Raw genomic sequence first — 12,979 nt, 5'->3', positions numbered from 1 at the left:
CTTTGTCTCGAACAATTATTTTAATTTTTTCCCCCGCCCGCCATTCAACCCGGAGACCGGACCGGCAGCCCAGCCATTGATTGTTGTCTATGCGGTCTAGCAGCGGCGACAAGACAAGAAATGCTTTTGAGCGGGAACACAACACACAATTTAGACATTTTCCTCTCTTCCTGCTGGTTGTCCGTCCCCCGAGAGGTCCGACATGTTCATTGGCGGAATGGTCATAGACAATTGTAACGAGATTTATATGCGAAAATATCGCTTGATCTCCATAAAGGGGAACAGAAGAGCCGCCACAAAGTGCGAACTGCGGGACAGGGACAAAAAGTAGCATAATAAGAAAGAAACAACAACAACAAAAAAACAAACCATCACGAGACAGATGAGCAGCTCCGGTGGCACTTATCTGGAGCGGATCTCCGATGGCGGCGGCTTGCTTGCGGTTGGCGAAGAAAATTACTATTGCGGGTTTGAAGTTTTGAAGCGCAACGCGAAGGCGCTTATTTATTCTACCATTTGCGGCGGATTGGCAGCAGCTGGCTTCTGCTGTTGCCGCCATGGCAGAGAACTATAAAATCGCCAAACAAGAAAAACGCGCCTGCTATGGTGACGATTCAACCCTCAGGATGCACTGAAACGAATACACACGATTTTGACAGCTTGCCGGATAGATTCTGGGCTATTCTTGGCACACCGAAAAACCGACAATCGGATTTTTCGTTCGGTTCCCCGTTTTTTGATCCTGTGTTTTCTCCGTGCCTATCATTCTTCCTTTCGCTAGAACGCGGTGTTGGCAAAAGCGAAAAGTCCTCCACCACCCCATCCTGTGTTTGGAATCGATGGCTAGATTAGAGGCGGTTTCAGTCGGTAGTCAATTGTAGTAGCATTCAACCGATTCCAAGCCGATGGGAATTAAAATCATTAATCAACGGGCATATTTTTTTTTTCTTCCTCTTTCAGTCTCTCTCTCTCTCCTGCTGGGGACGCTACTATTTGGCGCGCCGTACCAGATTGCCTCTACGCGAAAAAGCAACACCGCAGGAGAAAGATCTCACCGAGCCGATAAGCAGGAGGGCCGACCGCTCTGGAAACGTCAACGGCCATGTATCGGGCTTCAATCTCCACCAGCAGCCAGTACTACCTATCGTCTACTGGCATCTACTGGCTCGGGATACTTTTTTTTTGTTGTTGTTGTCCCCGTCGTCGCTAGTCGCCGCTAGTAGTCGATCTGATTTAGATACCGCCTTACCAATGGAGCAAAGATTTCACTTATTGTGGTTCGGCTGATAGCGAGAGTACAGTTTTTTTTGCACTTTTCCAAATAATTACACACCGCCAAGGATTTCATCCAGGTGGTCGTGTAATCATTTTCAACCGATGACCAACAAGTTGCAAAAACATGAAGTGTTTTTGCTTGGGCTTTGCTGTTCGATAGAGTTACAACACACTACCATTCTTTTTTCGCCCGTCAAACGATTTCCTAGCAAGTTTTATTGTTAACGAAACGGGGAGAAAAAAAAATGCACAAAATCAATCCCCTAACATGACAATTGAAGGAAAAGCTTTCAACCAAAAGCATCCTTCTATAGACCGTACGGTGTGGGTTTTGGCACACTGAAAAATCTAGCCTACTTGATTCGAATATTTCTTAATTTGTTCCACGCATGACGTTTCAGTTTATTTTTTTTTTCAAACCAAAACTGTTTACTTTGACTTTCAATCAAACCTAGAAAAAAAAACCGAATGTTTTTTTTCCTGTGGGCACGTCGTTCTATTCAGTGACGAGTTGCGTAAAGCTTTTCCGTATTCATATACAAAGAAAACAATTGCAACACAATGGCAATGCAAACGGGTTGACGGGGGAAAAAAAAAGATAGCAAAAGAGAAGCACCGAGGCGAATTTGCAATTGCTCGACTTGCAAATGGCAAACAGACACACAAAAGTGCAATGGAAATCGAATGGAAACATATCCTGTTCAAGGCGCTTTCAACTGTGATTGATGCTTGAGTCAATTTTGTTCAGAATGCTTAGTAAGAGGCATGTATGTATGATGAGCTTTCGATTTTGTAGAAAGCTACCGTTGCTCGGATGATCCGTGACCTTTTAGACATAAAGCTTGGATCATTTAATATCTATACGCCAATAACTGATTTAACCCGCAATTGCAATGGATTTATTGAACTTTAAAGCAAACTTTGGACACTCTGTTGGCTAACCTGAGCACCCATTTCGTTCCACCAGAGAATAATCGCAGTAGGCGTGCGCATCAGAAGTGAAATATTTTCGCTAATGTCAAATTTTTTTGAAAATTCTCGGTTGGTTTTTCATTAGGGCTTAAGAGCAAGTGACAGTTTCTCTAATCACTCTCTCTCTTTCGATTACTGTGATGTGACTAAAAATCTTTTCTTTGATTTCACTACTCTGTTTGAAAATCGAAAGTTTCGGGTATTATTTTATGCAAATAGTTGAGTGATAAACGTGTAAACCGCTTGGTAATTAATAGAAGACAAAGTAAATAGTTTGAGCAAATACAAATAGTAATTCCCCAAGATCTCATTCAAACAAATTGATAGTATTTGGTTCACCAAATAAACAAGTTGGCCTAGGCCTAGTTCTTCTGTACCATTGTGACAGTTCAAAACTGCTGCAAAATAGTTTATTTGGTCACTTTAGGAATCAAAGCATGCTAGTTGCTACGGTACAAACAAATATGATTATAATATTTTCAAGTTTTATAATAAGCACTAGCTGATCCGTCGAACTTCGTCTCGCCCAAAAATTATTTGTTCGAATTTATGTTTTCGTACAGCAGAATTGTCAAAAGACTAAATGGTTAACGTTTCTCTCCATTATTTTTCTGATTACTTAATCTACAATTAATGGAATTCGATACACATTCGCTTTAGCTCAAAAAAAAAAAAAATATTACCAAAGATTAATGTAAAAATACCAAACGATTTCTTGGTCCATCGTCTATCAGAAGGCCTCCAAACCCTTGGTGGGACAAAAAGTGTTCAGATGCTAAACACGCGAAACAAAATGCTTTCAAGACGTTTCTAAAACGAGAAGGAGGAACTCCTCAGAATTTTGAAAAATTATTGACTTTAGAAACCAAGTATAAGAGCATACTTCGGGCCAAGAAATGTAGCTATTGGAAACATTTTGTCGAAGGTTTGTCAAGAGAAACCTCAATGAGCACTCTTTGGTATACGGCCAGACGAATGAGGAACTGTAAAGTAAGAAAATTAGAGTGAGGACTACTCGAACCGATGGATATTTGATTTTGCGAGGAAAGTTTGCCCAGATTCTGTTCCTTCGCATAGCATTATTAGAGAGTCTTCTCCAAATGATGGTACCATTGATAGCCCCTTTCCAATGATAGAATTTTCCATAGCACTCATGTCTTGTAACAATAACGCTCCTGGGTTGGACAGAATTAAATTCAACTTGGTGAAGAATCTGCCCGACCTTGCAAAAAGACGTTTGTTGGAATTGTTCAACAAGTTTCTTGAGCAAAATTCTATTCCACCTAACTGGAGGCAAGTGAAAGTTATCGCCATTCAAAAGCGGGGGAAACCAGCTTCCAATCACAACTCATATAGACCCATTGCAATGTTGTCCTGCATCAGAAAATTGTTCGAAAAAATTATGCTTCGACGTCTCGACACTTGGGTCGAAACGAACGGTTTATTGTGTGGCCTTGCATTACTTTCGTCTGACATCCAAATTACCTTTGCTAAAAAACAACAAACTGCATCTGTATTTTTAGACATTAAAGGAGCATTTGATTCAGTTTCCATTGATGTTCTTTCAGACAAGGTCCACCAACATGGACTTTCAGTTGTTATAAATAATTATTTGCACAACCTTTTGTCAGAAAAGTGCAAGTATTTTTCACATGATGATTTGGCAACAATCAGAATTAGCTATATGGGACTCCCGCAAGGCTCATGCCTCAGTCCGCTCCTGTATAATTTCTATGTGAACGACATTGACAGCTGATTAGTAACCCCCTGCACACTAAGACAATTGGCAGATGATGGCGTGGTTTCAGTTACTGGACCCAAAGCTATTGATCTGCAAAAACCATTGCAAGATACCTTAGATAACTTGTCCGTTTGGGCTGTTCATCTGGGTATCGAATTCTCTGCGGAGAAAACAGAGCTGGTCGTCTTTTCAAGAAAGCATGATCCCGCGCAGCTTCAGCTTCATATGATGGGAAGAATGATCGCGCAGTTTTTGACTTTCAAATACCTCGGGGTGTGGTTTGATTCCAAATGCACGTGGGGAGGACACATTAGGTATCTGATAACAAAATGCCAACAAAGAGTAAATTTTCTTCGAACAATAACAGGATCTTGGTGGGGTGCGCATCCGGAAGATCTAATAAAATTGTATCAGACAACGATACTTTCAGTGATGGAATATGGATGCGCTTGTTTTTGTTCCACTGCAAACTCTCATATTATCAAATTAGAGCGAATTCAGTATCGTTGTTTGCGAATTGCTTTAGGCTGCATGCATTCGACACATACAATGAGTCTTGAAGTTCTGGCGGGAGTTCTTCCATTAAAAGATCGATTTTGGGAGCTTTCATCACGCCTGCTAATAAGATGTGAGGTGCTGAATCCCATGGTAATTAATAATTTCGATTTAGTCGAGCTTCGATCTCAAACAAAATTCATGACAGTATATTTTAATCACATGTCACAGGAAATCAACCCATCAAGATATATTCCTATCCGTGACACGACACATCCATGTAGCGCGAAGTGCGTGGAATCCCGGATCATCTACGCTCGAAGGAAATCCCAAAACTATTTTCAAGTAAGTTCAGGCATATTGACTCTGAGAAAATGTTTTTCACGGACGGATCACAAATTGAAGAGGCTACTGGGTTTTGTATATTCAACAATAATGTTTCGGTCTCATTTAGGCTTCAAGAACCTGCATCTGTTCATATAGCAGAGTTAGCAGCAGTTCATTATAGTTTGAGTGTAATCGTCACATTATCTCCAACCCATTACTTTCTTTTCACAGATAGTCTGAGTGCAATTGAAGCCATTCGCTCAAACGCTGCTGGTAAAAATGAACCTTTTTTCTTGGGCAAAATAAAACAGTGCCTGAACGTCATATTGAATAATAATTATCAAATCACAATAGTTTGGGTCCCGGCTCATTGCTCCATTCCAGGCAATGAAAAAGCCGATAGTTTAGCCAAACGTGGTGCTATTGAGGGTGAAATTTATGAGAGACCGATTGATTTCAACGAATTCTATAGCGTGTCTCGCCAAAGAACACTTGACAGCTGGCAAGCTTCTTGGGATAAAGATGATCTGGGTCGGTGGATGCACTCAATTATTCCTAAAATATCGACAAAGGCATGGTTCAGGGGACTGGATGTGAGTAGGGATTTCATTCGTGTGACTCATGTCCAATCACTACACGTTAGATGCACATCTCCTTCGAATTTGACTTTCTGAAACTAATCATTGTGCTTGTGGCGAAGGTTATCGCGATATTGATCATGTCGTGTGGACCTGCGTGGAGTATCGTGATGTCAGATCTCAACTAATAAATTCCTTGCGAACCCAAGGTAGACTATCCAATGTCCCAGTTCGTGACATTCTTGCTTTTCGTGACCTTCCTTACATGAAACTTCTTTATCATTTCATTAAGTCCATTGGAGTTCCAATTGAAATTATATTTTATGTTAGACTGTTTTCTCTTCCATGAGTTCAACCAATAGCCAACTATATGATATTGAATAAAAATGATGAGCTGATACAAACAAACATAAAATAGTTATAAGATCATGTACAAAATAAATGAATTTTATTTTATGTAATTTATAATAGCAACTCGCTTGATAAAACCAGTCTTTAGATTAACTAATGAATACCAACATACTAATATGATATTCGAAATGTATTACACGCAGAGAAAAAGAACACATTAGATTCTAATATATTGAGTTATTATTTTAAGTCCACTTCAAACAATTGTTTGAATCAAATAAAATTATTTTTGAATTAAAATTTGAATCAAATAAAACTCTTCTTGAATCAAATGCCAGAGATTATTGATTCTAAAACATTTTCATTGAATCAAGCATTGGTACTTGTTGATTTTGTGATATTTCACACAACTTTTGCTAATATTTCTTTTTTCTTACATCATTAAAATGAAAAATGTGAGGAAGTAATAAGTTTCGAAGCAGTTGACGAATTTAAACTATCTGCACTGTTGAAATCGTTCGAATTGTGCGATACTGTAGTGAGTAGAGTTGTTGGAAATTATTGAACGAAAAGAAGTAAAGGAATCAATACCCTAACCGTACTCAGATGAGCGCACAAAATTCAATTTACAATAATTAGTAAATTATTCTTTTCAAATATCAATTTATTGAATTTAAAAAAATCCATCATTGAATCTACAGTCGCACGAAACCCTGATTTTAGAAACAAAACTAATTTGCTTTGAATCAAATAAAAATTGTATTTGATTCCAAGTGGAATGAAATTCAGGTGGAAATGAAATATATTTGAATTCAAAGCACAATATATTTGAATTTAATGTTTCTTTTATTTATTTCTAATAATAATTCGCTTTGATGTAAATATCAAATGTATTTGAATCAAAGGAAAACGAAAATAAGCGCTGATTCAAAATAAAATATCTTTGAATTCAAAGTGTAATATTATAAAATTTAAAATAAAATTTTCTGCGTGTAGGTTTAAAGTACTTTGTATTGTGGATGCCACGTCGATGAAAAACTAATGTATATTGCCTATGAAATAAACGCATTTATAAAAAAATTTTAGGGATCACTGAACATCAAACAGAAGACGATTTTGAACATACCCTCGTGGCAGAATCAGGATTTAGTTCCAGAGTTCGGCTCTAAAATGAAGGCTTTGAATTCAATTTCAAAATTCAGTTCCAATTTCTTTTTGCTCGGAAACCGACATTGACTGCGTTTCAGAATCCAAGATTTAGTTCTAGAATTCAGGTACAACATTCAATTACAGAGTTCAGTTCCAACGGTCAATTCTAAAAATCAGTTCCAGAGTTTAATTCAAAAAGTCAGTTGCAAAATCTTGTTTCAGAATTCTGATACAAAATCGAGGTTTAGAATTTAGATTCTGAACTCGGTTCCAAAATTTAATTTCAGAATCCAGACCCAGAAATAAGTTCCAAAATTCAACTCTGAAATCAATGTTCCGAATTCTGATCCGAAAATTAATTTAAATTGAAAAAACAATTCTAAACAACTTCAAATTGCGGTTCCTTAATTCAGTGCGAAAATTCACTTCTAGAATCCAGCTTCAGAACTCAGGTCCTGAATTCATATCCAGGAGTCAGTTCCAGAATTCAGGTTCGTAGTCAAGTTTCACAATTCAGTTCAAAATTCTGTTTCAAGTTTCGTTTATAAATTTGGACTAAAACTTGTACTTGGAGTACGAAATCCAGATCCTGAACCTGGAACTATAACCGGATCTGAACTTTCCATATTGCGGATCCAGTTTCAGTTTCTACTAATACGGTAAGATAAGATCCTGCTTAAGTATCTGGATCTCCAGTTGGACTTGGGCCAGTAATATGGTAAATACTGTCCCAGAAAGTATGGACGCACTTTGATTTCGCTGTAAATAATTTACAAGTGTTAGATATTCAAATTTTATTCGATATACTGATAGTATTAGACTATAACAACAGAATATTATTCTCAACATTTGCTACTTAGCCATTGTAGACTAGCTGGCGCACCTTCTTGCGAACGTTCCTCATTAAATTTCGTACAGACTTCTAGGCGACAAGTTTTGACACTTTTTTCTAATCTTTTTCGAACTGTTGAATGGTTTCGGCTGTCGAGACATGTTTCCCAAGATGTGCCTTCGTTAATGCCCAAAATTCCTTAATTGGTCGAAGTTGTGGGCAATTTGGTGGATTCATGTCTTTTGGGACGAAAGTGACATTTTTGTTAGTATACCATTCTACCGTTGATTTCGAGTTGTGGCAAGAAGCAACATCTGGCCAGAAGACAACAGGATCCTTGTGGCTTCGAATCATGGGTAGAAGTCGTTTTTGTAAACATTCCTTGATGCATATTTCACTGTTCATTGAAGCAGTGGTGATGAACGGTTTCTGAATCTTACCGCAGCTACAAATTGCTTGCCAGACCATAGCTTTCTTACCAAATTTGTCAACTTCAATCGATGTCCGTATAATTTTGTGGTCCCGGCAAGAATTTGTAATCGAGTTTCACGTAGGTTTCGTCGTCCATGATTATGCAGTTCAAATTTCCAGCAAGAATCGTATTGTACAGCTTTCGAACCCTCGGCCTGATCGATACTTCTTGTTTCGGACTAAATTTTGGTTATTTCTGCTTCTTATAGGTTCGAAGATTCAAACGTTCTTTGGCACGAAGAACATTTGACTTCGAAGTGCCCACTTTTTTGGCCACATCCTGAACTGAAACCTGCTTCTTCTGCTCGAACGCCTTCAGTATACGTTTATCCAACTGAGGGTTTGGAGGACCTTTTTTTCTACCCGTTTTCGGTTTATCCTCAAAGGTGCTATCCTCACCGCACATCCTGATTGCATTTCGCACGGCTTTTTCACTTACTTCTTTCCTTTTTGCTATCTTTCTCAGTGACAGTCCGCGTTCTATGCACCATTTGTACACAATTTTTCGACGTTGTTCTGCTGAAAGTCCACGCATTTCGAAACAAACTAATGAAAACGAATAAACTACTGCACAAGTGATTGAAGAAGAGTGTAAACAACAGGACGCAGCCATAAAAATTGATAGATTCTGAACCATTGCGAAATGGCAGCGGGTTTTGGTTCCGTCCACACTTGCTGGGACAGTCTTTAAGTCTAGTTCTAATTACTTTTTCGCCTTGCGCTCGACAGTGTTTAGCACCGAAAAATTCTTTCATTCGTATTCACGTAATTCGGTTATGTCTCTGACATTACTCACCCGCTTTTTAGGCTTGGTATTTGGTATTTAACCATTAGGTCTTTCGCCGGTCTTATGATATCAAAAATTAACCGAAATATATCTTCCAGTGAAATAAATCTCTCAGCGAAACAGCTTTCGGCGAAATAACGAAATGCTCCCCACGAAAATTTATTGGAACTTCGTCCAACGGAAAAATTCAAAATTTAATGAATGAAGTGAGAAGAGAGATGTGGGAATTGGGGATGGAAAGCAAAATAAAATAACACCAGTTTTGGAAATCACAGCTCGTTGAAAGTTTTTCCTTCTTCAAAAGTGTCTAAAAAAATTCGATAATTGGTTGAATTTTGGTGTGAGTTTCATCGATTGGTTTTTGAAACCTGACATCAGTAATCATAACTGATACGTCTTTCGGTCATTACTTATGACCTTCATTAGAGTAATTCACAAATACAATAATACCTTAAAGACGTATGACTTATTTGGAGAACCATTAAAAGAGTACGTGTTTAACTACTTCGGAAACAAAAGAAAATAATTCTTCTGAATTATGATCAGCATTATAAGAAGCTAGTTAATTCCCAATTTTATGGGTCGAACTGAACTGGTCAGAAAATGAATTCATATTTGTATCGCATTTAGTTTATTGTGTCGTAAAAAGCTTGCCGGTAGTACAGTTTCATTCTCAGCGCTAGTGCGTTCATCGTTTTGCTTCATGACTTTATTGAGCAGTTTAGTACCGTACCAGACGTATTCAATAAAAATAATTCAATCCGTTTTTGATAGTTTCATCGACCCCAGGAAAGGGCGGTCTCACAATCCGACCGATGCGGGTTTCCCAGCGGCTTCATTTTTTTTTATCACCGTTCCTCATCGGTTACGTACAATGATTTATCATTATCATGTTAGTATAGGGGTACGTAACGAAACCCCACCCATTAGAGAGGGCGCTACTGCGAATTGTGCGAACGAATCTCGCCCCGTTCGCAATTTGTGTTTGAGAAAAAAAATCCACCGAATCCACATAATACATACCCCGTATCGGTAGCGAAGAATTAATCACGTGCCACTCTCGAGAGTCAAGCCGGTGAGGATGATTTTTCATCCACAATTTACCGGGTCCATGTATCTGCAAATAAAGAACAGGAAGAGAAACAGAAACAAAAAAAAATGGTATTACTAACAATGCTCGTAATTCACGTTTTGGCTTACGTAAGACCTCCCCCCCACCCTTGATCCTCGATTAAGATTGCACTGGCAAACGGGTCGAGCTGAGTATGTGAAGTGAAAAGTAGCTGATTACCAGCTGCTTTGCTAGAGAAGACCATCAGCACTTTTTCATAACAGCAGCGGCAGCAGAGAGGCATCCCCTTGTCTTCCCTCTTGTCCGTATGTTGGTACGTACATACGTTCGTATAAACAGCCTAATATGGTCGCGTGCCCAGGCGATTAGTTTGAGGGCGATAAAACAGAGAAAAAAAAAACGTTCGGCTGTACAGTGAAACAATGGAATGAAATTGAAAGCCCCCCCGTCGTCGACGGTGGGTCCAACAGAAGACAGACCCTAGTTAGTATCTGTTGCTCGTTACAGTAGGCCGGTGAATGGGAAAAGTCTGCACCAGGCAGGGGTGCAGGCGGACGCGTGGTCTGAAGTAATGATGAAGTGAGAATGAAAATGAGAATGCTATGTGAAAATGAATGAAGTATGATACATTTGCTGAGGAAAAAAAATGATCTGTCTTCCCATTCCACTGCAGCGGTTGTTAACCAGTGTTCGTTTTTAAATAGTGAGGCATTGCCGATATTGGGAACAGGGTCATTTAAAAAGATATCAACAATATAAGTTAATTTGATGACGCGAAAATATGACATTTCCACTTAGATACTTGGGGATTTGAAGGCGTATTACATACTGAGGGAGAAAAACTGGGTACTTTTTGCCATAATTTATTTAGCTACACCAGAACCCAAATTCTGGATCAGGATTCGGGAACTGGAATGGGATTTAGGAATTAAATTCGGAACCTTGGACTGCCTCAGAATCCAGTTGCAAATTTTTTGAACCTAAATTAAGGAAACGAATTCAGTTCCGAAATCTAGTCCTGAGTGTGAATTTAGAAATTGAATTCTGGAACTGGATTCTAAAAGCAGGTTCAGAAGTCAGTTCCAAAATTTGGGTTCGGAGTTCAGATCTCAAATTCATATCTCGAGTTCTGTTGTTTCTTTTTTGAAATTCCGAATAAAATAGTTAAGAAACAAGTTAAAAAAATTCCCAATATTTTTTTTTATTTCCAAAATTAAAAATTAGAATTCAGTTGGAGACGGGTATAGCGTGATGGGTAAGTCGTTGCCTTTCACGCAGCCCATCTGGATTCGATTCCCAAGCCCGAACATAGGCGAATGACCTTGAGTTTTTTTTAGTAAAATTTTTATTTGGCTCATTTGCTTTAGCCTAACGTTATAGGAGAAGAAGGGACGCCGTATTAAGGGGGCGGCATACTCCCCTAGAGTTAGTAAAGGAATGTGATGAGGGTGGGATTTACAAAATATTGATTTTGAGTTACAATACATCATTCGTTTGTGGCACAAATTTTTCTGGATCTTCACGTTCTTCAGATTGTAACGAGAGAGATTATCCTTGGCTGGGATGCTTTGTTGGTGTGCTCTGACGTTGATGTGGCGTTTGACCTTGAGGTTGAAAACTCTTAAAAAAAACGAATTCAATTTGAAGTCTTAGTTTTGAATGTTGCATCTTTATTCTTAAAACCACCAAAGCCGGAAACTGAATTCGGGAACTAAATTATAAACCTTGAATTAAATTCAGAATTTAGGTGAACCCCGATCCAGGTTCTGAACTCACCGTGAGATAGAGGTTTTCGGAGTTACGTGATGGCCAAAACTCCACTGCCGATAAAGCACGCGGCGGAAGGTCCCTACGAAGCAGAACAGAGTCATAACCACATAAAGTGGGAGATGAAACCGGATTAAAATTTATGACAATAATAATTCATAAAATACTCAAAATAGTAGTTTAGTTTTTGAAGCTATATACGTAACGAAATTTTTTGAGCTCTATCTGAGTCAACACCTGAGTAATGGTACTGTGGAAATTTCTTTGTTTCGATTATAGATGTTTTAACCTTAAGTTCATTCATCTCTTTGGGCTAGAAAAACTTTCTGACCCTATGCGCGGGGTTGGGAATCGAACCCAGGGTTGCGTAAAAGGTATCCACTAACCCATCACGCTATACCCGTCTCCCAATGACGTACCGAGGAAATTTGGCGCCCGTGGCAAAATAAGGTGGCTTGGACGAGGTCCAAAAGATTGGTTTGTGCCCCCGTGAAAACGTTGCGCCCGGGGCGAGTGTCCCCTCTACATGCATTTTTTTAAGTTATAGGCTTAAAGCAAAGTTGCATGCGTTACTTTTTTTGTAATTTATAGGCATTACGAAGCGTTTCTTTTAAGTAAGTTATAAACGTTACTTGCGTTACTTTTTTGTAAATTATAGATGTTACGAAGCGTTACATACCTTAATTGTTAGTTAGTTATGGGCGTTACGAAGCATTACATGCGTTATTTTTGGCATTAAAAATGCCTTACTCTTCACTATATGGGGGCGGGTGTCAATTAAAAGTTTCAAAAATAGTCGCGTAACTTTTTTGTGTCATAATTTTGAACGTTAATAACTCGATCATTTGTTGATGGATTGTTATAATTTAACAACCAATCGATTCGGAAACTTTTAACTTAAACATGTATGACGACGTCGTTTCAGTATTTCAATAGCATACTATTGAAAAAATGGATAGAATCGACCTATGTTTTCATCCACCAATCCCCGTTATACAAAATGACGTCAACTTCTTGTTCGGCATAGGAGGCTTTGCGTCATGCATAAAAAACACCGTATCGTTATGCGTAGTATGAAGAGAAATCTATAAATATAGGCTGCACAATATTTCTTTGCCTAGTTGATGTTTGACTGCGAATGAAACAAGTTGCTCGTCCAGTG

The 12,979-nt window shown here is 38.6% G+C and overlaps 1 protein-coding gene across 3 annotated transcripts in view; it reads right to left on the bottom strand.

The window, feature by feature from the left end:
- Positions 1 to 12,979, bottom strand: part of LOC131439612 (uncharacterized) — a 321,124-nt gene that overhangs the window by 215,222 nt on the left and 92,923 nt on the right. For all 3 annotated transcript variants that reach the window (XM_058610852.1, XM_058610851.1, XM_058610853.1), the window contains exon 2: positions 10,002 to 10,095. The gene's annotated coding sequence lies outside the window, so the exon portion shown is untranslated. The remainder of the gene's footprint in view (positions 1 to 10,001; positions 10,096 to 12,979) is intronic.

This window comes from Malaya genurostris, chromosome 3, assembly GCF_030247185.1.
Source record: "Malaya genurostris strain Urasoe2022 chromosome 3, Malgen_1.1, whole genome shotgun sequence".
NCBI classification, from domain to species: domain Eukaryota; kingdom Metazoa; phylum Arthropoda; class Insecta; order Diptera; family Culicidae; genus Malaya; species Malaya genurostris.
Note: the sequence above shows the minus strand (reverse complement) of the source record. Positions and strands in the feature narration are given on the sequence as shown.